This window comes from Psammomys obesus, unplaced genomic scaffold, assembly GCF_907164565.1.
Source record: "Psammomys obesus unplaced genomic scaffold, mPsaObe1.curated_primary_1811, whole genome shotgun sequence".
Lineage (NCBI taxonomy): Eukaryota > Metazoa > Chordata > Mammalia > Rodentia > Muridae > Psammomys > Psammomys obesus.
The window spans coordinates 38,993,448-39,020,136 of NW_026585644.1; the positions used below are offsets into that span (position 1 = coordinate 38,993,448).

General features: G+C 41.9%; 1 protein-coding gene across 1 annotated transcript in view; it reads left to right on the forward strand.

Moving 5' to 3' along the window:
- The first annotated feature begins 21,683 nt into the window (after window positions 1-21,683).
- Window positions 21,684-26,689, forward strand: part of Rasgrp3 (RAS guanyl releasing protein 3) — a 95,063-nt gene continuing 90,057 nt past the window's right edge. Inside the window, exon 1 of the mRNA XM_055618321.1 lies at window positions 21,684-21,892. The gene's annotated coding sequence lies outside the window, so the exon portion shown is untranslated. The remainder of the gene's footprint in view (window positions 21,893-26,689) is intronic.

Genomic DNA, 26,689 nt, shown 5'->3' on the forward strand with positions numbered 1-26,689 from the left:
TTTTGGTAAGATGGCCATTTTTACTATGTTAATCCTGCCAAGCCATGAGCATGGGAGATCTTTCCATCTTCTCATATCTTCCTCTAATTCTTTCTTCAGAGACTTGAAATTTTTTTCATACAAGTCTTTGACTTCCTTGGTTAGGGTTACGCCAAGGTACTTTATGTCATTTGTGGCTATTGTGAATGGTGTTGTTTCTCTAATTTCTTTCTCAGCCCTTTTGTCTTTTGTATACAGGAGTGCTACTGATTTTTTTGAGTTAATTTTATATCCGGCCACTTTGCTGAAGGTGTTTATCAGCTGTAGGAGTTCCCTGGTAGAGTTTTTGGGGTCACTCATATATACTATCATATCATCTGCAAATAGTGATAATTTGACTTCTTCCTTTCCCATCTGTATCCCCTTGATCTCCTTCGACTGTCTTATTGCTCTAGCAAGGACTTCCAGCACTATGTTGAAGAGATATGGAGACAGTGGGCAGCCTTGTCTTGTCCCTGATTTCAGTGGGATTGCTTTAAGTTTCTCTCCGTTCAGTTTGATGTTGGCTATAGGCTTGCTGTATATCGCCTTTACTATGTTTAGATATGTGCCTTGTATCCCTGAACTCTCCAGTACTTTAAACATGAATGGATGTTGGATTTTGTCAAATGCTTTTTCAGCATCTAGGGAGATTATCATGTGGTTTTTTTCTTTCAGTTTGTTAATATGGTGGATCACATTGATGGATTTCCGTATATTGAACCACCCCTGCATACCGGGGATGAAGCCTACTTGGTCATAGTGGATAATATCTTTGATGTGTTCTTGGATCCGGTTTGCAAGTATTTTGTTAAGTATTTTTGCATCAATGTTCATAAGGGAGATTGGCCTGAAATTCTCTTTCTTTGTTGAGTCTTTGTGAGGTTTAGGTACCAAGGTGATTGTGGCTTCATAGAATGAGTTTGGTAATGTTCCTTCTGTTTCTATTTTGTGGAATAGTTTGAAGAGAATTGGAGTTAGCTCTTCTTTGAAGGTCTGGTAGAATTCTGCACTGAAGCCATCTGGTCCTGGGCTTTTTTTGGATGGGAGACTTTTGATGACTGCTTCTATTTCTTTGGGGGATATAGGACTATTTAGTTGATTTACCTGGTCCTGATTCAGCTTTGGTGAGTCAAATCGATCAAGAAAATTGTCCATTTCATTTAGATTTTCAAATTTTGTGGCATATAGACTTTTGAAGTAAGTCCTAATGATTGTTTGGATTTCCTCAGTGTCTGTAGTTATGTCCCCCTTTTCATTTCTGATTTTGTTGATTTGGGTGGTGTCTCTCTGCCTTTTAGTTAGCTTGGCTAAGGGTTTGTCTATCTTGTTGATTTTCTCAAAGAACCAGCTCTTGGTTTCATTGATTCTTTGAATTGTTTTATTTGTTTCTAATTGATTGATTTCAGCCCTGAGTTTGATTATTTCCAGCCGTCTACTCCTTTTTGGTGTGTCTGCTTCTTCTTTTTCTAGGGTTTTTAAGTGGGCCATTAAGTTGCTTGAATGAGCTGTCTCGAATTTCTTCTTGAAGGCACTTAGTGCTATGAACTTTCCTCTTAGCACTGCTTTCATTGTGTCCCACAAGTTAGGGTATGTTGTGTCTTCATTTTCATTGAGTTCTAGAAAGGCTTTAATTTCTTTCTTTATTTCTTCCCTGACCCAGCTGTCATTTAGTAACAAGTTGTTCAGTTTCCATGAGTGTGTAGGCTTTTTGCTATTTCTGTTGTTGTTGAAGTCCAGCTTTATTCCATGGTGATCAGACAGGATACAAGGGATTATTTCAGTCTTCTTGTATCTGTTGAGGCTTGCTTTGTGACCAACTATATGGTCTATTTTGGAGAAGGTTCCATGAGGTGCTGAGAAGAAGGTAAATTCTTTTGTGTTTGGGTGTAAAGTTCTGTAGATGTCTGTGAGGTCCATTTGATTCATGACCTCTGTCAGAGATATTGTTTCTTTGTTTAATTTCTGTTTTGTTGACCTGTCCTTTGTTGAGAGTGGGGTGTTGAAGTCTCCCACTATTAATGTGTGGGGATCTATATGTGGTTTAAATTTTATCAATGTTTCTTTTACAAATGTGGGTGCTCTTGTATTTGGGGCATAGATGTTCAGGATTGTGATGTCTTCCTGGTGGAATTTTCCCTTGATGAGTATGAAGTGTCCTTCCTCATCTCTTTTTATTAATTTTGGTTGAAAGTCTATTTTATCAGATATTAGAATGGCTACTCCTGCTTGTTTCTTGGGTCCATTTGCTTGGAAAGTCATCTTCCAACCTTTTACCCTCAGGTAATGTCTATCTTTGTGTCTTAGGTGTGTTTCTTGTATGCAACAGATTGCTGGGTTTTGTTTACGTATCCATTCTGTTAATCTGTGTCTTTTTACTGGAGAGTTGAGTCCATTGATGTTGAGAGAGATTAATGACCAGTGGCTGTTAGATCCTTTGATTTTGATGTTGGCTGTGTTCATAAGTTTGTGTGCTTGGTTGCTTTTTGTTTTGCTGTAGTAAGGTTAATTATTTCCTGTGTTTTCTTGACAGAAGCTAATTTTCTTGGGTTGTATTTTCCCTTCCAGTGTCTTCTGTAATGCTGGATTTGTGTGTAGGTATTGTTGAAATTTGTTTTTGTCATTGAATATCTTGTTTTCTCCGTCTATGAGGACTGAGAGTTTTGCAGGGTATAGTAGCCTGGGTTGACATCTGTGTTCTCTTAGGGTCTGCATGATATCTGTCCAGGCCCTTCTGGCTTTCATAGTTTCTGTTGAAAAGTCAGGTGTGATTCTAATGGGTTTGCCATTATATGTTACTTGGCCTTTTTCCCTTGCAGCTTTTAGTATTTTTTCTTTGTTCTGTATACTTCCTGTTTTGATTATTATGTGGCGGGAGGATTTTCTTTTCTGGTCAAATTTGTTGGGTGTTCTGTAGGCCTCATGTATCCTTATTGGCTTCTCCTTTAACTTGGGGAAATTTTCTTCAATGATTTTGTTGAAAATATTTTCTGGGCCTTGGAGAAGGGAGTCTTCTTTTTCCTCTATTCCTATTATTCTCAAATTTTGTCTTTTCATATTGTCTTGGATTTCTTGGACGGTCTGTGTCAGGAATTTTTTGGATTTCACATTTTCTTTGACAGATACATCGATTTCTTCCATTGTATCTTCTACACCTGAGATTCTTTCTTCCATTTCTTGTAGTCTGTTGGTTATGCTTACCTCTGTAGTTCCTGTTTTCTTCCCTAAATTCTTCCTCTCCATTATTTCCTCCATTTGTGTTTTCTTTAATTTTTCTAGTTCTATCTTCAGGTCTTGAGTTGTTTTGTTTACTTCCTTCACCTGTCTGCTTGTATTTTCCTCTTTTTCTTTTAGTTCCTTCAACTCTGTCTCTTTGATTTCTTTCAGTGATTTAATTATTTCTTCTCTGAAGGTCACAAGCTGTTTGGCTGCATCTTCCCGTATTTCTTCACGGATGGCCCTAATTTGCTTGTCTTTATCTTCCTCCATTTCTTTACGGATAGCCATGATCTGTTTGGTTTTATCTTCCTCTAATTCTTTACGTATTTTATTTGTCTCCTCTATTATCCTCTTCATCAACATAGATGTAAGGTCCTCTTCTTGATTTTCTATTATGCTGCATTGTTCAGGGCTGTTCGCCCCTGGATGGCTGGGTTCTGGAGATGCCATATTGCTCTGTCTTTTGTTGGTTGAGCCTTTACGCTGACCTCTACCCATTGGGCTGATTTAGGTTTTGGCTGTTAGTTTCTGTGCTTCCTGGAGTCCTGAGGTAGGGAGTATCCCCTTGGCCGGAAGATGATTTTTCCTGAAGGAGTCCTTCTCTGCTTTTTGGTTATGGTCACTGTATGGCCAGTGTTTCTCCGGAGATGCCACTGCTCACCTCAGGTTTATAGCCCTGAGTAGTAGCTGTGGTCTATGTTAGGCAGGGGGGGGATCTCCTCTTACCCATAAAATTTCTCAAGACAGCTGCCCCACTGCTGGGTTTCTTGTTATAAATTTAGTGTGCTGCTGCTCACTAAATTTCCATGTACAGTCCTCTTGAAGAAACTGCTGATTCCCTAGCTATGGGGTTTTCTCCCAACAGGGAAACTCAGTCTGTTATCCTGGGGCGCACAGTTCTGTCTGAGAAAGTGGGAGGTGCACTCAGCAAGTCTCTGGGCCAAAGGCTGATTGCTCTGCTCTGGACCTGGAGAATGTGCACCTAGGTTGATTTGGCGCCTGGGGGCACTGTTCTGGTCTGGAGGCTGGGTGCCTCACTCTGGACCAGAAGCTGTGTGTCTCTGTCTGGGATGGCGGCTACAGGCACTGCTCTGGTCCAGACGCTGTGGGTGCAGCCCCCCTGAAGGATCAGGGATTCCTACAGTTTTGGCAGTCCAGCCAGGGACAACTGGCCGATCCCTGGCACAGTATCTGAGGGCTGCTGTAATGGCTCTTCGGCTCCTGCAGGTCCGAGGATGCAGCTGTGTGTCCCAGTGCCCCAGGGGAACGCAACAATGGCGGCAGAGCACAGCGCTTCTGCCTGCACTAGAGTCTGCGTGAGTCCAGGAAGTGTTTTGGTGCTGGGTGTCCTAAGCGTTAGAGCTGCTGACCCCCTCCGCTGGGGGTTTCCTCCTGCCAGAGACACGCAGTCTGGTGCCCTGTTGCCCTGGTGCCCACAGTTCTATCTGAGGTGGCGAATCACGTGCGCAGGCAGGGCTCTGTGCAGGCAGGCGCCTTTGTCCCTCCCGGCTCTGGGTCCGGGCTGGCTCCTGGGGCACCCGCGGAACCTGAGTCTTTTCCAGGGGATGTCTGGGTAACCTGGGGTCGGTCCCAATTGTTTCCTGCTCCGTGGGGTTATCTCTCGACTGGGAGATCCAGTCTATGGTGTTGTGGGCCCACAGTTCAGTCTGGGACCGTGACCAGATCGCGCTGGCGGGTAGCTCTGGGCTGGCGACCAAGCGCCTGGCGGAACGGGGATCTCTTCCGCGGTTTTGCTGGGTGAGTTAAAGCTGATCGAATCCCCCACCGTGGGGTATCCTCTCACCTGAGAAACACAACCACTTGTGTTTTATGGCCGCGAGTTCTGATTGCTGGTCACTGTGCCAATCCTGCTGTGCTGCTCCTCAGAATGAGAGTCCTCCCGGCGCTGCCATCTTGCCCCCTGTTCCGAGAAAGAAATTCTTGAAAGTCTGTTTTTCATTATGAAGATTAACTCAGTGAAACTAGAGAACACTATGCAAAAGTCTCCTTATCGGGTACTTGATGAGTGGCTTGTGGGAGCAGCCAATAACGCCAGCCCTGCCAGCCCTGCCAGCCCTGCCAGCCCTGCCAGCCCTGCCAGCCCTGCCAGCCCTGCCCACCTTACCATGGTGCTCTATCTACCAAGCCTTGAAGTTTTACTTAGAGCTGTTACTGTAGGAAGGTTGGTGGGACATCAACACTGAATTAGAAATGTTTGGTGTCTCCGTCATCCAGGCCTTTCCATTCTGAACTTCTACAACCAGTTTTTGGAGCTCAATGAAGAATTTTGCTTTTAATTCTGTTATCCTCTTTTTTTTGGCCTCTCAATAAGATATTTTAACACCTACCACCACCCCCAACACACACACATAGATATATCAAGACACTGTCTCAATGTGTAGACCAGGCCTGTTTGGAACTTACTATGTAGCCCAGGCTGGCCTTGAACTCACAGTACTCTGGCTTCAGCTTACTGGGTGCTAGAATTATAGGCACATGTTTCCAAATACAGCCTGTCAAATTGAGTTCTTATTCTGTCATCTCTGATGATATGCTTTCTTTGTCCTCCATGTTTATATGCCCTCTGCAGCTTTACTTAGGACATGAAAAGATACATTGGGGTGGGTTTCTTTTTAAAGTAGAAGGCAGCAGTGAAAGGAGTCAACTGCCTCCTTTGCCAAAGTAGGTGACATCCTTGAGGGTGACAATGGCAGTGTGTTTTAGTCTGTAGCTCCCTCAGTGCATACTCAGGGGCGGGAGTGTCTTTTGGACTTAAGATCCGGCAACATGAATCAAACAAGTTTTAGTGCTATCCGTTCACACAGTCTCCTTTCAGGCCAGCTCTAGAGATCTTCAGAATTCTCTTCCCAGGCTTCTGGTGGCTCCAGCCCACTTCCTGGCATCCTTATGAGCTCCTCTTAAAGAAGGACACTTAAATAAAAACCTTTGGTTCCTTTTCTCTGCTTTGCTTCCCTCTTCCCTCTGCAGATAGGCTCTCTGGTTCCCAGGCAGGAGGAAAGGGAAGAGCGTAGGAAACAGGATGTGTGAGCACCTTCTTTGATGTTAGTGTACTTCCTCAGGTGAGAGAGTCTGGCACATGGAAGCCTGGTAAGAGAGAGATTCACATCTAACATCTCAGGGAGGTGCCTGTAGCATCTGTGAGGGAGACTGCTGAGGCAGCTCTTCCTATTCTAGCCTGAATAGCAAGTTTCTAACAGTTTCTAACTGGTTTCTAAAAGTCCTTTCTCACACTAAGCCCAGAATTTCAGTCCTTTTAACATATGAAGAAGTGCTATTTGTAACCCCACCCCCAACAAGTCTTGCTATGTAGCCTAGGCTGGCTTCAAAGTCCTGATTGTCCTGCCTTTGTCCCTCAAATGTAAGGGTCACAGGTGTGTGCCACCCCATCTGCTAGAAGCATTGTCATCATGGAATTCTGAAAACTTGCATATTTTTCCATCTTGATTGTGGAGTATATTACTGTAGCCTTTCCCCTAATCTTTGATATCTTCGGTATCTAAATGGGAACAGTAGACATCTTCTGTATCACTCCGTCTGTTTAGACCACTCTTGTCTTCACCTCCACTAGAATCAGCTTCTTTGACCTTGGTGATGGTCAGGAGGCTGAGGCTGAGACTCTATCACCACATTTTTGGTCACAGTGATTGTTACCAAAAGTAGATGAGTTACCCATGGCAGAGACCTGCCAGGGACTTTTCTCATTGAAGGTAGAAAGGGGAGCTGATAGGATTTCAGTGGCAGAAGTACCTTGGCAGATTGGAGGCAAGGGATGCCACAAAGTTGCACCATGCAACAGATCTCACACAAGAGGCTTATTGGGAGGGGTATGCAGAGGCCAACTCTGAGGGAAGGTGGAAGGGAAAGAGAACAGGAAGAGAAGGCATTGGATTTTTAATAAGGAGGAATAGCACATGCACACAGGGAGAAAAAGAGATTGTGTTGCATCTTGGCGATTGATGATAATGTGGCCTGCTGTTGCTAGGTTACTAAAGGTGGGCTTAGGGGTGGCGTTTTCCAGCACGAGCCCTTTACTTTTCTAGTAACTGTGAAGACTACAGGCATGAGTCTAGAAGAGACAGATCTCGCCTCATGGAGAATTCAGAGTTTGAAAAAGATAAAAACCTAGAAAAATTCATGATGGTGTTCTATGTGTCCCCCAGACATCCTAATGTTTCAGTGTCTTTGTTCTTCCTGAAATGTAATTAGTTCATAAAATTCTATTCATGTAAGTCAGTCAACTTGATATGTCTTTCCCCTTATTGCCATCAAATCTGACTAGTTCATTTTATTAAAGAAAGATAACTCACCATTGACACCTAACTCTTAATTCTAAAGTGGTCTGGTCCCTAATCATGTCAGATATCCTTAACTGCCTTAGGAACTCTGAAATGATTTGTTATGGGTTGGGAGGGACTCTGAGAGTTTGGATTTTTAGCAATTAAGATCTTCCTCTTTTGCAGTACGTCCTTTTCTTTTGGGAATCAATGATGAAGTTTAGGGTACAGGGGACAACATCTGCTGTTCTGTAAGCAAAGTCATCTTGCATTTTTGGTCTATGAAAGTTACAATAGCAGAAGCTGCAAGGAACTAGATACCTGGTAATTAGAGTTATTGGAAGAACTCACCCTTCTTTGTTGGAAGCTTCTTTTTTTTATTCCTGCTATGGACACCTGCTGTAGTCCTTTCTCTGTCCTTGACTCTAAAAGTAAAACAGATACCTCAGTAAGCTAACCAGAAACATTCTTCAAATCACTTGAGCTGGCAGAATTCAGTCATAACCTGTGACTTATTAGAACTTATGGGAAAGGAGTATTTCCTCTTCAACATGAGGATTAAATATAAGGTGAGGAAAGTCTGCTTGGCCAAATGTAGATGATCCCTTGATACTGAACAGAGACCGCCCAAAGATAGAGTCAACTCACAGGAAACGGATCCAGAAGATGGTGACAAAGAGTCTGGATCTTGCTAGAGCACTGGACACATGGCCTTATGCCATACATGAAATTGGTTGTTTTCTTTCTATATTTAAAAACATATAAAATGATCATGTAAAAAATTTAATAAAACACAGTATTTAAAACTGTGCTCAGAGTGTGCATACATCAGTTACAGGACTTGATGACAGTTTAAAAAAATCTGATCACTTAAAACAAGGCAGAAGTGGCCTACTTGCCTCTTTCCTCCCTGCTTTCTTCCCCACCCTCATTTTCTTACCTTTCTGCCTCCTACTGTCTTGGAGATACACACACGTTACAGAATAGACAGCCAAAACAGACAGGAGAACATACACTGCACTTTTCAATCACAGAGACCTGCTTGCAGGCTGTTCTCATAACAAGGAGACAAACTCCCTAGATATTAGCATCTACAACCACTGCACGGCAACTTACTAATAGCTCTTGAGTTATGAATTGTATATAACTCCCCATGACACAAGAGCACAAATATTTAGTTGGGAATATAAATATGATAAAGAGCTGAGAAATGATGCCAAAGCCAGAACCATAGCATATATGTTTAGTCTCTTGAATTCCAGACTCTGATCTCGGATAGTCCCATTAGTCTTGCTCCTTAGTTTGATGGAAATTAGAATTACCTGGGACACACAATTCTGGGTGTGTCTCTGAGAGTCTTACTCATTCTTAGTTGAAGTCCCAGGCTGGACAAAAAGGGAAAAAGAAAAAGAAGTAGGTTGGGGGCCATATTTATTTTGCTGTTTCCTGACACAATATGTGGCTGCAATATCTCACCATCTCACATTCCTACCACCATATGTCCCCCAAACATGATGAACTATGACCCCTCAAACACGAGCCAAAGGAATCCTCCTTCAGCTTCTTTGGTCATATATTTTGTCGCAGTAATGGGAAAAGCAATCGACTGCTGCACGTTTCTTTCTTGGATCTTTTGACATCATGCATTAACATCTAAATGGATATGAAAAACTTCTAGTTTTAAGCCCATTTTCCTCTTTCAAACTGTGTTTGTAATTCAGTATTACAGAAAACTTGAAATATATCCCAGGGTCTACCCATCCTTACAAAATAACAGTGGATATGTTTCAAACTTCATATATTCGAGAATTTTTTTTTCCTGAAGAAAAAATTCATTTATCTAGCTGGCAAGCAACTTGGAGTTGCCTCATCTACATTAGATTCATTTTAATTTTTAATGTCACATATTTGTGACATCACAAGGATGTGCAATAACAGTGCATCAAATTTTTCTTAAAAATTAATGAGATAATGTATTTTTCATGTTCTGTAGTATATTTACTCCCAAGACTGATTAAGAGATATGTGTGGAAAAGCCCTTTGTACATGCTGACAGTAAGTTTACACTGTGAAAGTTATTCCTTGATGTGCTCAAAATTGCTTAGATGGACTGTGAAATAAATTTATTTTCTGTAATAACAGTTTTCAGCCCAAAATTTGCATGTACAAAATTAAGTTCATAACAATTTTATCTCTGTGTATTTAAAAATGACTTCATGCTTGAAGAATATAAATATTCCAAGGGGAAAATTTTAAAAAATTGCATCAGATAGCTAATACTTGCATAAATTTGACTTTAACTTTTTTAGGGACTGGGCTATTGTATATTATCTTTGTCCTCTGTATTGTTCTATTACGATATGAACACTAGTATAAATTGACAAAATGCTACATTTAAAACATAGCCAGAATTCTTGGCATTCCAAAATGCCTTGAGAGGCTTAGAAGAAAAGTTTCAACATCACAGAGACTTAGAACTGAAGGACCTCAGAGATGGGGCATGAGGACCCAAACATTGCTGAGTTGCTCAAGAGTGCATGAAGGTAGAAGACTGACTTGACTCTCCATCACGGTGATGGAGATCTGAGGGAGGAAACATTAATATGTTTGTGTGTTTTGCCTTTGTGTAACACTCACCAACTGTCCTTTAGAAGTCCACATGGTAGCAAGAACTCTTGTTCCTTCTAGATTGGTTACTTAGGCTCTGTGATCATTCCTAATGACCTCCCTCCCATGGAGTAGGAAAAGGACCTATGTCTTGCCTCTAGCCCATAGACTTCACCAAAGTGAATGAGGTATATATGATCATGTGTATGTGACTGTCTCACTGCCGGAGACCAAGAATCCCAGGCATGTAGTCACAACGGATGCTGGCGCCGGAGGCTGCAATTAGCTTTGAACACCTGGATAGATTGCTTCCTGAGACCAAAAACAACCCCCCACTTCATCCCCCCACCTGATTCCCCCACCTGACCTGTTTTAACAGTTAATGTTAAAACCTTAATGAATCACAAGATAGCCTCCCGCCCCCCTTCCTCCTAGTCTACTACCTCATTCTTTGAGCATAAAAGTAAAGTCTTGCCCCATAATAAACGGACTTTGACAAGAAAAACTGCTTGGTCCCGTTCTTCTCTCTCGCCCGTTTTTCTTTCAGGCCTGGCCTCTTCGAAGACCCACAAGTTACCAGTCCCCAAAGGCGGGTACAGGTAGCGCCCAACATGGATTCGAAGCACAGACCACTGCCAGATGGAGGTCTTCATGGATTGATCCGGAACGCTCAGAAAATGCCACGACAACCGAAAGTAAGATCGGCTGCTCGTGACTCATAAAGACATACGTTCCTGCCACTCACGGGTAAGTCTTTCTCCATCCCATAAAAATGGGCCAACAGTTGTCTAAGGAGGCTGTATTCGTGACCTCAAGACATTGCTCAGAGAGAGAGGAATTAGAGTTAAGTAAAAGGATTTAATTAAGTTCTTTGTTTTTGTGTCGGACATTTGTCCATGGTTTGCTATTGATGGGCCAGAGATATGCCAAAAAGTGGGATCAGGTTGGAGCCTGCCCTCTCAAGGACCTTAGAGAAAGAGGCCCTCCTGCCAAGATGAAGATAATAATTATTCCCCCGTTATTGCCGCTAATTCCCTAGCTTTCCCCATTTTTCCTAAAAAAAAAAGGCCCCCAGGTGGGCCGGGGCAAAGGTCGTGGAACAGAGCCGTAGCGTGGTGAGCAGGAGATTAAATTGTGTTCACTGATAAATTCTGAGTTTTTCTAGTTCTGACTTAAAATCATGGTTATGCTCTGTATATATATTTAAATGTTTAAAAAGCAGGTACTGAGGTTGTTTTTTGTCTTTGTTTCTGTGTTTTGTTTTTGTGTGCCGGCTGTAAGTGTCTAAATGTTTCTTTGCAATGTTTGTGTGTGTAGTACTTTCTGTTCTCTGTTCTGAAAATTCCTCAGAGCTCGAGGTGTCTGTATCTGGGTAGCAAGACGTGATCAAGGTGGTCGCACTGGTGGTCACAGCTGCCGAAGTTCAGGGGGACGCCCCTAGCTTCATTGGTATTTTCAGTATTTCGGTGGGTAATCTGTACGCCTGGTCCCAGTGAGTGCCACTTAGTGTCTCCTGGGGCAACAGCCCACTCTCGGTGTCTTCCTGTGGCATCAGGGCCTTTGCCTCGTGCACCCAATGCAGGAGGAATCTGTATGTTCAGCCTGCCCCAGAAGAGTCAGTTTTGGTCCCGGGAAATTTGGCCAGCTGGTGAGTGTTCTTTGTCTCATTGTCTCTGTATAGTATTTGTTTATGTATACCTTCTGTTTTTTGCCTCATGAAACTTGTTTAAAATGTGTGCCTATGTGTTTATAAGGTCTGTAAACGCATATGTATAGGTTACGACGTGGTATATGAAGTGCCTCAGTGCCTCACCGCCATCTTTTTTTTTCATTTTTTTATTATTATTATTATTTTTTTCTTTTCTCACCGCCATCTTGACTTTACCATGTGGGTTATAATGTGACCACCATCTTGGTATGGGTAAAAAAAAAAAAAAAAGAAAAAAGAAAGAAAGAAAAGAAAAGAAAAACCTTAGTCAAATAATTTTCATTTCCTTCTAGGTTAAAAGGATGAGAGTTTAAATTGGTATTGGTTTTAGAATTTAAATTGTTTGCACTGGTAAATTCTGATTTTAAAATCTGGTTTTGACTTTTAAGATTATGGTTAGGCCTTGTGACTTTTCTCCTACAAAAGGGGTATTTTATTTTGATATTGCAAAAACGGGTTTTAAAAAGATTGTTTAAATGTTTAAGGCTATAATAAAATGTTTAAAGTTTGTCAGACATTTGGGTATGACAATGATCTTGGGTAGTCTAACAAAATTTAAAAGTTTCTCGATACTTTGGGTAAGAATAAAAATACTTTGGTATTTATTTTATTAATTTTACTAAGTAAAACTGAGCCATGTGATTTGCATTAATTGAGAAAATTACAGTTTTTAAAATGTATCTTGTGGAGAGCTGTTTGTTAAGCTGCTTTGTTTATGGAAAAACATGTTTTCACCTAGTTTCTTAAAACTTGTTCTAAGTTCCTTGGAGTTTGTTTATGTTACCTTTATGTTATCTGCTACAGAAAAGAAAAAAATTGGCAGTTTCAGAATTTTTTGTAATAATGTAACTTGTTTTTGCTTTGCCTATAAAAAGCAAATCGTAGAGGCTGGGCTCCAGCAGGATAATGTCAGAATGGAAAGGATTTTGAAGAGAGTTTTTAAGGTGTATAGAATGTTGCAGAAGGTTAGTTAATATGATTTGAGAAAGAACTGTATTTAAATATGTTGTACTTCATTTAAAAGGCTGATTCCTCATTACAAAATGTTTTCTTATGCTCTTTTAAGGGGAAAGAATTCTGGCCTATAGGTTTGATATGGCCAAAATATTCCATTTTTGCTGAGGGCTACAAGCTGAGTTTAGTTCTCAGTTTAATGCTAAATAAAACTTTTGTCCTTTAATTTTTTTGATATTGTCTTAATGCAATATGGTAGGATTAATAAGATTTGCTAGCCCCTTTATAAACTATGTCTGATTAAAAGTTTTGCTTTGACTTTAGATTAAAAAGAGCAGATTTAAAGTTATGCTAAAGATTATAGTTAAGTATAAGATTGAGCTTTACCTAGTCTCTTTGTTTAAGTTGTTCTTTTTTTAAAAGGTTAAATCTAAAATGGGTAGCCATAAAATTTGCCTATATAGATTTATTTAAAATCTATGCATGGTTATAAAACATGCATCAAAAATAAGCCAAAATTACAGATTATGGCACCCTGTTTTATAGGATGCAGTTTAGAGCAGATGATAAAGATAAACAAAGAGTAACTCAAATATGCTGGCTCTCAGGCTTGTCAGAGATCTAATAAATATGGCATTTTAACATATGTAAGCTTATTATGACAAAATCCAACCTGTTGATGAACAAGAAAACAAATTTACTCAGTTTTTAAAGGTACAACCTACAGTTTTTCCATTTAAAATAAAAGTTATTCCAATTGTTAATGATTTAATGTATTTACTAATGGTTCATCATCTGGTGTTGCTGCCTATACTTATGATAAAAAACAGTATCTTTTCAAGTGTCTAGCACATCTGTGCAAATAACAGAGTTATCTGCAGTATTGGCTGTGTTTTGAAGTTCTAATAAGCAGTCTTTAAATATTTTTACAGATAGTGCCTATGTAGCTCAGTCTTTGCCTAGGTTAGAGATTGCAAATTAAATTTAGACATCTCCTGCTAAAATTTTATTTTTTACAAATTCAAAATTTGATACAAAAAAAAAAGAACTTTTCCTTTTACATTGGACATTTACAAGCTCATTTTTACCTTCCAGGACCTTTAACTAAAAGTAATTATAAAGCTGACTTGTTTAAACAATGTCCTTCTTGTGTTGTCCTTTTGCCTACTCCCCATCTTGTGGTCAGTCCCTGTGGCCTTGTACCTAATGTTATTTGGCAAGTGGATGTTACACATATTCCTAAATTTGGTAATTTAAAATATGTTCATGGTGGACTTAAGCAGCACAGGAATCGGCTCCTTCCCTATCTCCTTCCTTTCCTTGGTCCCCTGCTTATCTTATTGATAATTCTTTCAATAGGACCTGTTCTTTTCAATAAAATTATGGCTTTTATTAAACAGAAGATTGATGCCCTAAAGGTACAGCCCATCCAGGTGTACTATCAAAGGCTAGAGATGGTCAGCCAAGATTATGAATAGGCCTAATGCTAATCATCCCTGTGATCTGAAGACAGGAGCTCAGCCAATCGCTGCTGATGTATCCAATAATGAGCTTAGCAAGGGTTGAAGACCCTGAATTCCCACCTAAGACAGGCACGGTTCCCTTGCGATTATGGCCTTGTAAAAATAAAATAAAGGGGGACCTGTCGGGACCTTCTGGCACCTTGTTGCTCCCTAAATTTTGGCATCTGGCTCAACCGGACTACTGCCGGATACAATTGTGCATTCCTGGCTGACCTGGGGCTTTTGATAAGATCATCTTCCTGAAATACCTTAAATCCTAATCTCCCTCAGGGCTTCCTAAGCAACTCTTCTGAGGAACTTTCCAAATTACCATTATTAGCACATCTTGGTGGGCCATTCTGTGATTTCTAGTCGCTTAGTAACCCTGCCAAAGGCAATTACATTCCTTCTGCTTCTGCCCTTCAACAAAGAGGCCATACATCAAATTAACGCCACTGATTTTCAGGAATGCTGGGTGTGTTACTCTCCATGGCCACCCTTCTACAAGGGCATAGCCTTATCCTTAGAGGTAATTACAACTAATGATCCTAATGCCTTACAGTGGCAGCACCCAGAAGGGGTCAGCCTTATAGTCACATTGGTGTCCGGAATTGGAATGTGCCTATTGGGACCTTCTATGCTTCCCCCGGTGGCTTTGCAAGAAGCTTGCAATATTACTCTTGTGGTAAACTCAAGCTTTATATATATTGTTGCACCCAATGGCACTTATTTTGCCTGCTCCACTGATCTTACTCCTTATCTTGTCAGCTCCACCTTTTTAGCCCGTAGAGATTACTATGTCCTTATATGGCTTTTCCCAAGACTGACTATACATTCTGAGGATGAATTCCTTCAGTTTTGGGAAAAAGGGGTACATCCATCTCGAGTTAAACGCGAACCCTTAACTGCCATTACTCTAACTGTAATTCTGGGGCTCAGAGCCGCTGGAGCTGGTACTGGCAAAATCTCCCTAATTACCTCCCAGCAACAATTTAATCAACTTTCCCTGGCAGTGGACAAAGACCTACAAGATTTGCAAAAAGGCTTACAGGACCTAAAAGATTCTATGGTGTCCTTATCTGAGGTAGTTTTACAAAACAGACACGGTCTAGATTTGGTTTTTCTCCAGGAAGGCAGACTTTGCGCTGCGCTCAAGGAAGAATGCTGCTTTTACACTGACAAAACAGGTTTAGTGCAAAGCAGTATCGATAAGGTTCGCTCCAGTTTGGAGGAATGAAAATGGAACAGAGAGAAACAAGAGTCCTGGTATCAAAATTGGTTTTCCACTTCTCCTTTATTATCCACCCTTCTTCCTTCTATCCTCGGTCCTTTCGTGGGTCTTCTCCTTCTTCTCTCCTTTGGACCTTGGGCATTTAAAAGACTAACTTCCTTTGTTAAAGAACAGGTGGAAACGCTTAACAAAGGCTCTGCGTTAGTTCATTACCACCAGCTGGCTGTTACCAATAGCAGTCAGGAGTCCCCTGATGTGCCTGAGGAAGATACCTCAACAGCGCTTGACTTCACCCGGCTAGCCAGAGAGTCTCGCCCCCGTAAATATTTTAAATGGCTGCGGAGCTATCAGTGACGGGAATATTATGATGCCAAGCCCAGGGGCACACTTGCGAAGCTGTGATCGCAGCCAGCGACGGGAGTATTGTGAGTCCACACCTTGGAGGCAGTTCACATAGCCTAAGACAGGCTGGTCACCTCACAATAGCTGTGACCACAGCCGATGACGGGATTATTGTGAATCCAAGTGTGGAGCCAACTCACATAGCCTAGGACAGGCGGATCACCTCATATAACGGTGCTGGGCTTGGATGCTCATCATATAGCCTAAGACAGATACTTCGCCCATTTTTCTTTATTACAAGAAAGGGGGAGATGCTGGAGATCAAGAATCCCAGGCACGTAGTCACGACAGATGCTGGTGCCGGAGGCTGCAATTAGCTTTGACCACCTGGAAAGATTGCTTCCTGAGACCGGAAACCACCCCCCACCTGATCCCCCCACCTGATTCTCCCACCTGATCTCCCCACCTGATTCCCCCACCTGACCGGTTTTAACAGTTAATGTTAAAACCTTAATGAATCACGAGATAGCCTCCCGCCCTTCTCCCTCCAATTTTTTACTTCCTTATTCTTTGAGCTTAAAAGTAAAACTTTGCCCCATAATAAACGGGACTTTGACAAGGAAAACTGCTTGGTCCCGTTCTTCTCTCTCTTGCCCATTTTTCTTTCAGGCCTGGCCTCTTTGAAGACCCACAAATTACCAGTCCCGCAGGCGGGTACATCTCACACAAGAGTGGAAGCCATCTTTATACCAGATTTTCTCCCAAGATGGCTTGGCCAGATGGGGATGATCTGTGCCATCTGATTCACAGCCTTAAATATCTGTGAAGAGGGGATGGAGAAATGGTTCTGTTTTAACAGGATTTGTTGTTCTTGCAGAGAACCTGAGTTTGGAACCCAGCTCTATGTGGCTGCTCACAACTACCTGCAACCCTAGTACCAGGGGGCTTCCTCTGACTTCTAGAGGCTCCAGAACCACGTGATCATGTGATGCACACATGTACACACATACACACCCATATAGCTATATACTACTTTATTTATTTTTTATTTTTTCTAATTGAGATAGGGCCTTGCTATGTAGCACTGGCTGTCCTAGAACTCAGAATGTAGATCAGGCTGGCCTTGAACTCACAGAGACTGCCTGCTTCTGCTTTCCAAGTGCTTGGGTTAGAGGTATGGGTCACTACGCCTGGAATATGTCATTCTCTGCTTAGCAGGTGCCTAGGTGGTCATTCTTCGTTCAGTGGGGGGGGCCCTGGGTGGTCTGACATTTCCTTGAGCTGCTGCTGCCTGGTGTCGTACAGAGCTGTCAGAATCTGAACACCATACCACACTGGAAGCCCAGGCTTCTGGATGGAAATGAGGTTCCTGGTCTCTCTGGACCAGCTAAAGCCTATGCCTGATCAGCTTACAGCCAAAACACAGGTCTGGTGATGCCCAGGTCCAGTGGGCTGGAAGGCAGGTCTGCTTAGGCTCTGGCCTGGCAGCCTGGAAGGCAGTTCTAGGCCCAGTGGGTGCTTCACTGGTGGTCAGTGAACTCGTGGTGGTTGGCCAGGCAGCCAGTTTGGCTGGCAGCCAACACTGGGAGTTCATCAGCAAATTTCTGAAGAGGAGCAGAGCCCTCCCTTCCCCAAAATAAATGACCAGTCTCAGGTGGCCCTGGTGGAAAACTGATGGTATCACAGCACACAGCACCTTTATTTCATGTGAAATCAGGGATTTATAAACCTTGGGCAGTGGGAGGGCTTTCGAGGGTTAATGTGTTTCATTTGTTGGGGTCAGGGATGCCAGGGATATTTAATTTACATGTAGTGGTACAGTACCTCATTTACATGCAGTAGCATGGTCCCATCACAAGAAGGAGAAGACAGTAATCATCCTATGGGTGGGGAAAAATCTCCAGGTACAACTGAAGGTCATTGGTGGAAAGTCAAGACATCTTATTAGCATGCAGTGAATATCTCCTGGAAGCCCCATATGCATGCTAAACAGGTGTTCTTATTAGGAAAGGGTCTGGCCTGTAATCTTCCCTGAGGGCTATGTGATGCTCCTTACAAGTTCTGGGGTTACCAAATCAGGTTAGGAGAGAACCCCACAGAGAAAAGGGAGTCTACCATCATGGACTGAGCACAGAGGTAATCCAGAAATGTCAGACTTTGACCTTATCCAGCAGAGTCCCACAGGGATAAATACATTAAAAAAAAAAAGTCTGAGACCGTGGTACAGGCTGGGGCTGTGGTCTCCTCCAAAGTTTGATTGGGTTTGAACTTCCTTGTCTATTGGCAGATCTAGTCCTTGCAGTCAGATTAGACTATGCAGTTTCTTGCTGGTGGTTGGAGGGAAGCACCTTGTTGCTCTATGCGTAAGTAGATCTCAGCAAGGTGGTTTGTTTCTCCAAACACACTAAGGGATCTGAGACCCTTGAATACACTGTACACAACTAGGGCTCTTTGTTTCTCCTTTTGCTTTAACTTGCTGTACCTCATTACATGGATACCCCATAAGTTATGCTAGAAGGGTCCTGGTATTCACTTGCCACTGTTAGTATGAATTCAGTTTAAGCTCTTTACATTGACTGTGTATAATTTAGGCATTCAGGAACTTACGCAGCATTTTGATACCATTGTGAATTAAAACAAATCTAATGCACAAACAAGGAAACTATGTAAGCTGTTAAATCAGTAATCAACCTGCTTCGTGGCTTTTTGTCATATTAAACTAGAGAGACTCTGAAACAGTGAACTTTAATGAGTAAGAGGACTTTTCTCACTTCTCTCCCTCCTCTCTAATATTGCACACCACATGGTTCTGCAGGGCGCCAATGCTCCCGGAGCCCCTAGTAGTTCCCTTTGCCTTCGGATGTGTGTCGCACATTCTCCCTATAAGGATCTGTCCTGCCTGGTTTACTCCAGTGATGGCCTTGCTTATTCCTGCCAGCGACTAGCTTCATAAAAAACTTTATGTTTGAGTCAAGAGGCTTTCCTCAGAGGAGCATGTAACTGGCAGAAACATTAAATGAGTGTCTCTGTTTAACATTTTTTTTTTTTTTTTTTTACTGCAATGACAGCATTTGCTTTACTCATGACACCAGGCTTCAGTGTTGCAAAAAGTCAGCATGCTCTAAGCATTTGCTGTCAGAGAGCTCACAGCTTTTTGTTGCCCTGATGGTTACACAGAAATCTGTTGTATTTTAAGTGTGTGGCAAAGGCAGGACAACAATAGAGGCCAAAGCCCAAGACAATGAAAACCGTGTGGTTTAGATTTTCCCACTGAACACTACCAAGGCTGGGCCTCTCCTGGGAGACATTATGAATTCTAGCACTGGTCCAGGATTCTTGTACTCTTGCAAAGTAATTTTAATGTTATATCTACTGAGAACTGGGCCAAGTGAAAATGAACTGCTAAGGTACATAAATTTATTTTAATTAAGTTAACAGGGAAGGTATTGTTTTTATTTTTTCCTATCTCACTAAGTTTCTGGTTCTCTCAAATAGTGAATGACTTTTATATTTCATGTTAGAATGGAGACCTCCTAACCTTTAGCCATCTTCTTTCATTTTATGTAAAGAACCATGGAAAGCCTGTATCCTTTTCAGCCTTCTGCTCAGAAGTGCTTGTGTATCTCATTACTATGACAAAACAGTTGAGTGAGAGGACACAAATCAATAGTGGCCCAGAGCATCTGCTCTGTGTAAACAAAGATGGGCTGCTACCAAAAGCATCTAATTAAGGCTCAGATACATGCTGCATGCTCAGCTACATCTAGACCTTTTCATTTGTTTCCTTTGAGGTCATTGATTTGGGTTTCTTCTATACTGTAGGTACTGAAATATTTTTTAGGTGACTGCAGTAAGATCTATGCTGTTTCATTCACTTAACAGAAAACCAAGACAACCAAAGAAGGTTGCTCATTAGTTCTCCAGACAGGCCGCCGACGCTCCAGATAACTTTTCTGAAGTAACTCAGAGTTAGTGTCTTAACATTACATGCAAAAGTAGGTCCAATCTTCTGAATGAGAGTGGCCAATATAACCAACATTCAATGTTTTATTCTTACACTGGAAATTGAAAATTCCCTTTAGAAGGTAAGATGTTAACATGCAAGCCAGAAAATCATTTCGTAGAGAACTGCCTGATATTAATTGTGTGTGACTAGTGCCTAGAACTCCTGATGTATGTGTCACTGGTGTGATGGGTCCTTCACTCTTCTTTGAATGGCTCCTCCAACAGGCGAGGCAGTGCTGTATTGCCTCTATGTGACTCCTATGTCAAGAGCAGCTTCTTGTTAGGTAGTTAAGTGTAGAAAGGTACAGAGATAGATGGATAGACAATGATAGGTGGGTAATAAATGGGCATGTCATAGAATCTTGTGAAGTTCTTTGAGGGTTAGGTACAGTGTTCCAAATTCTCTTTTAACTGAATAAAGTTTTATCTTTTACCTTTAGCACTTTTACAGTGCTGGGGATTGAACCTAGGACCTTGAGCATGCTAAGCAAGTGCTCTATCATTATGCTACTTTCTCAGTGCTAAAATATTTGAAGTATAGCATATGCAGTTATAATAATTTAAAAACTACAGTGTACATATGCTAAAAACGAAATAGTTTTTCCTGACTTACCTCTCACTCTACAGAATAAATGAAATCTCATTACCGTGTTGGGATATGTGAACTGAATTTTTGGAAAGAAGCTAAGAACTGTCAACAAAAGAATATAGACCAGGGTTAGAGAGATGGCTTTCGTGATTAAGAGCTCACCCTGCTCTTGCAGGGGATCTGAATTTAGTTCCCAGCATCCATGCCAGACAACTCCAGTTTCATTGAAGCTGACACCTCTAATCTACAATGGTGTCGGCACTCGTGTGCATACAGGCCACATACATTTAATAAAAAAATAAAATAAATCTTTAAATATATATATGTGTGTGTGTGTATATATATATATGGGGTCACTTTGTGCACAGCTTCCAGAAGAGTGTGTCAGATCTCTCAGAGTTGGAGTTGTAGGGATTTATGGAATGCTGGATTTCTTATGTGGGTGCTGGAGAAAAAGTTCTAGTCCCCATAATTGCTAACAAGTGTTCTTAACTTGATGAGTCATCTTTCCAGTCTCAACATCTTTTTCAGTGAAAGAAAACAACAAGTCTGACATGATGGTGCATGCTTTGTAATTCTTGTATTCGAGACGCCGAGGCAGGGGGATCATAGGTTTGAGGCTAGCTTGGGTTCTGTAACAGGACATCGTCCAAATGGTCTGAGAAGGAAAGTAAAGCAAAAGAACAGAACAGAAGCAGGGTCTTCCTCCTGGCCCCAGTCATTTCCACTAGGAATTCATCTTAGAGGAAATAAACGCTGCAGTGTAGATCTGCTCAGGGTAGTTAGATGAAGAAAACTATGTATGTCCAAATGCACGAATTGCTGATGGGAAGTGACAACTGCTAGTCAAGCAGAGACTTAGCAACAGTAAGTTGAAACTCTCAGGTTCACACCAAAGTTGAATTAGGCCAAATTTTCTTCAGCATGTTTGCTGGTGTAGAGTTGAAAGGAACACACACACACACACACACACACACACACACACACACACACATCTCTGACTGCCTTTTGAAATCAAATACATTTCCTGCCTCTTCTTTCCTCAGTACTCACACCAGCAGCTTATTTATAGCCCAGGAAAGGGGAAAAACAACAACGCTCCACTGGAGGCCGGAAAACTAAGTCGGGAAAGAATAGGAGGAAGTGGGCCTGCTTTACTCCTTTGAGCCCAAAGCCTAGCCCCTTCATAGTAGCGGTTGCTGGGCATAGTTGGCTTGCAAATTTCTTTCTTTCTTTTTGACTCTTCACTTTGGGACTGTACTTGAGCCATGGAGGTGATGACAGCTTTTTCAAGGAGAGAACAGCAATCTCCAGGTGTTCCGGCACACTGAAAAGACACTTTGAAGACCCTGAGGAAAGAAGGCTGACTCACTACTGCCTGGACTTCTATTGACTATCTGACTGCGGTGACTGCGAATTCAGGTACGCCTCAGTTCTACGTTTGCCTCCTTCATTGGCTTTGCATGTTGGCCACCGGCAGCACCTGTGATCTGAGGGCAGGTCCTCCTGAAAATACTGGGTGAGCTTTGTTTGTGTCTCTCAAAGAGTAGACAGCCAGCTGCCTCACACACGGGCTTCCCCTGAGCTCCTAAGAGTAAATGTGTACTTTACAGTAGTTGTTCCCTTGTGGTAAATTCCTCTCATTTCAGCATCATCTCTAATCTCATTGATGGTCTTTTTTTTTTTTTTCTTAAACATCTGCCTGATACTAGTTGTGTTCTTTGTTGTGCTGATCAATAACCCATCTGCCATTTCTATCATCAATACTGGCTTAGAATATACTTAATAAGAGTGTCTTTAAACACAACCAGACTGTTGCTCGAGTTATTTTACCGAAATTTAAGTTTTGTATAAAATTATGAAGATAAAAATTAGTCTGGTACCACCTTTCCTTTCTTGATCAGTCATTTTTAAGCAATCACAAACCCTCCAGAAGATAAAAAAAATAGCCCAGCACTGAACTTTTGCTGTGATAAGAACCATTCATAGTAATTATTTACATTTAAATTATTATTTATTTCCCAAACCATTCCTGATGCACGTATTTTGAGTGTCTTCAAAAACATTCCTGCACTTAGAAATGGAGAGGTGGGAGGTCAGCTAAATGAACCCAAGATCAATTCGTGCTGCTCACAAAATCCCAGGGACGCTCTCAAGGGCATTCCTAGCCGCTAAGTGAGTGTTTGTTTAAATGATGAGCCCGTGTGCTTCCAAGGCAGATAACACCCACCTTTGTGTGGCAGAGATGCTCACTGATGTCGGCACAGTGACCGACAAAGGAGTGGGCTCTGCGGGCTGTTGAGAAGAAAAGCAGTTTGCTGCTCTTTCTGGTCCTTCCTGTGAGAGACCGGTGTATTTAGAATCTGCAGCAAGAAGACAGACAGCAAGGCTAAAAGCAGAACCAAGAGTTTGCCAGAGCTGGTGAGGTGCCCTTTCTAGATCAGGGGAGCTCTCTTGGGCTCTTTTCCACGCTGAAAGATTTTAAGTGCTTGTTATTGTTGTGGTTGGTTTTTTGTTGTTGTTGTTGTTGTTGTGGTTCTTATTTTGTTTGTTTTTTTACTGACTAGAAATTTGTAAGCTGTCCCACTGAAATGGTTCACAGAGATAATTTTTTTAATAGAAAAAAGAATGATTTCTTGCCTGTACTGAAGTTTTGAAAAGACAAAGGGAAACACAATGGCTCTAGATAAGTATGAGAGAGCTGAACAAGCCACTCTCCATATTGATTTTTCAGGGCACCACAATACTCTCAGGTCAGTTCTGAATCTGTCTTGTTCTACTGAGTCGTCATACATGTGACAGGGACTGAGATCTAGCTCTCAATAACCCACATCTCCTGCTGCTGAACTTGTCCCTCCCAAAATCTCTAGAGCACTTTTGCCAGCTGAGCTGATGGTTTGATTAAAGTGCTTGCCAAATAGGCAGCAAGTAAGAAGATGGAAGTTTCAACCCCCAGCACTCACGTGAATGCCGGACGGGCTAGTTTGCCAGGTTGGCAAACTCTGGCTTCATCAGATGAGCCTTGCCTCACTACACGAGAGGAAGCCTCCCATGTGAATTGCACATCTTTATACCCACACGCACACCACACACACACACACACACACACACACACACACACACACACACACACGAAAAAGAAAAAGACACTTTTACAGTGAACACACTCAGATGCTTATCTTATGAGAATTAAGGTTTAAGATGAATCAGGTTTTCAGCAGTAGATAAAAATGATGAGTTCTGGGTTTTATTTTATAAATGTATGTTTTCTATTTCAAGACTTGTTGCTTGCTCCTGGTTTCTGGCTTCCCAGTTTAATAAATATATTCATGAGATTCCAGTTATTTCAAATGCATTTCCTGTGAATTGCTTAATAGCTTTATAGATTATTTGGGGTATTTTCAGGTTTTTGAGAGCATTTTAAGTTAGGTAATTTAGAAAAACGTTTGTCAGTAATTTTTCACTTTTGTATTAACCACCTCTAACATAACACCTACAATTACTGTGTGTTTACAGGTTATATACAATAGCCGCCCTGGGCCTCAAGCAGGGTCAAACGATCATGTGAAACTGCAGTGATTTTGATGTAAACAAGTATAATCTTCAACATATGGGAGGAGTAAAAGAGGGTGTGTGGTGAAGCAGGCAGAGGTCAGGAAGCCACACCCAGCCCCCATCTGGCCTGAAGTTGGGCAGAGGACAGGGTGTGCTATGCTTTGGGTCTGCCCGATGAAGGGTCTTGGCAGATTCCCATTGTCGTCCCTCAAACTCTGCGATCTAAGCTAGAAAGCAGCATCACCCCACCAAAGCACAGCAAGTTCTCCTAGCTGTAAAATCCTGTCATATCTTGGCCCACTCAACACCAAGTTAAAGAAAGAGAATCAAATAAAACACAGGAATTCTCCATATCGAACCAACTAATGATATATATGATGAAGGAGATAAGATGTAGAAGGTAAGGAGGACCTCAGTCAGTGAGGCTTGATGGAGACATGAAGAGTTGAGTTGGTTCCTGGAGAGCAAAGATATGAGAACAGAAGAGGTGAGAACATCCACTGTAGGAAAGAAGCCCTGAGCCTGGACAGAGACGGAAATGAACATGGCCCACTCGGGGAACAAGGTTGTTACAGAAAATGAAAGTTGTCTACTGATGTGTAAATTTCTGGTTAAAAAAAAAAAAAAAGCACATTCTAATATCTATGTCCTATTGCTTGGGCTTGCACAGGGACAATTGAATGGCTCATGTTTATAAAACAATTACCCTCTCACCTGAAATCATATTTAATTAGATTTTTTTTTTTTTTAATTCTGCTCTCTAGCAACCCAATCAGGAAGCGTAGTCACAGCTTGACAAAAACAGAGAATGGAGTATGTGGGACCAGGGAGAATACCTGAGAGGGTGAGGCCACACTGCCATGGGACTGACGCCGACTGAGGGATAGCATGCCTGAAAGATGTCAGGGGACACTGAGAGATGTTGGACAGATCAATGGCATAGATAAGACTTGAAGCAGGGCTTGCTAGGGTAGGGAGAGCAGATCCCTGGGGCCTGGGTTCTGAAGCAAATGAAAAGTCCATTAGGGAGCAAATTGACCCACTCTGAAAACTACTTAGGCATGGCTAGGGGAAGAGAGGGGCGAGTGTGATGGTGTGACTTATGGTCCACAGAACACCCATCACAAGTAGCTCTGAGCCAGGGAGTGACTGGGGGAGGGAGGGGTTGATCAGAGATTATGGAGTTTGTGGTGATGGTGGAATAGCTAGGTGGAGGAGCAGCTAAGAGCTAGAAACACCGACTAGCTGGGAAGGAAGCCGAGGCAGCGCAGTAACGGCAGCCCGCTTCTACTGAACACTTACTGTACGTCAGGACACCGATGCGCATTACCGTATTAGATGCTCACACCCAGTTCTGGGAAGGTTCCGTTTGCAGTCACGTGAGATAAGTGAAAGAGTGGAGCGCGGAGGGCGGTGCCAGCTGTCCACAGGTCAGGACTGCAGCCGCTCAAAGACAGTGGAAAACGCAACCCAAGCCCAGATTTGTGTGTAACCTAGATTCCTGGTCCTTTCTTGTTTCAGATCTGAGTGGACATCATAGAATTCTTCGCCTTTGGGATAATATCTCTGAGGAAATGGAAATAGTTTATACAAAGAGCTTTCACTTATTATTGTAATCACCTTTTCGTTTTTTATTTTTATTTTTTTAGTCAGGGTCTCGCTCTGTAGCCCAAACTGGCGATCTTGTCTCAGCTTCCTGTACTGGGTATACAGGAATGGGTATGATACCTAATTTTATTGTTATATATTTATTGCCTATTGTTTCCCCCTTATTACATCATTTTTCATTTCCCCATAATTTTTCTACTGTAATAGAGATTGTGCTGAAAAACAAAACAAGGACCTAGTTACCCTCTAGTGGGGTCATCTGCTCAAAATCGTCAGCCCAGGATAGAGACAGCAGAGACTAGCCTGGCTAAGCCACTCAGGAATCTTAAAGAGTGTGGCCCAAGCTTGTGCTGCGGTGCCCGCTTTGGTTTGGAGGCTGTTTGGATTAGTAAGGCTGCGGAAAGCACTTCATGAAATTACTTACAGCCTTCAGTGGTAGAGCATTTGCCTGGCAGGTGCAAGGCTCTAGAGTGCATGATCAACACCAGGAAAAAAGAAAAGAAAGAAAAGAAAAAGAATTAGGTTATTTTATTATGCTAAAAGTCTAAATTAGAAATATATTTCAAGGAAATAATCACTTTCAGACATTGTATGCAGACTTCTTTTTAAGGAATTACTTTTTATTTTTTTGTTTGTATTTTGCCTGCATGTATGGACAGAGGTGAAGCACCCGTGTGCAGCACCCACGCATGCCAGAAAAGAGTATTGAGAGCCCTGGAATTGCAGCTGGGGGTGGGGTGGTGAGCTGTTGTTATGTGAATGCTGGGAACTGAACCCTGGTCTCCTTCCTGTGAGAGCAGCGAGCGCCCTTACCAGGTGAACAGTCTTTAGTCCCAGGAGAAGAATCTTTACTTGCAACAGGCACACTTTATTACTAAGCAGAAAATGCAAAAATAAAGAAGCTGTTTAATATTATTCCATAATTTTGAAATTTGTAGAGCCCTTAGTTTCCTTTAGAATAGTTAAAGGTGCTGGAAAATAGTCAGACTTTTAATGTTACATGTGAAAGAAAAGACTATAAGATTATATTTGTGGTATGATCAACTTTTTCTATAT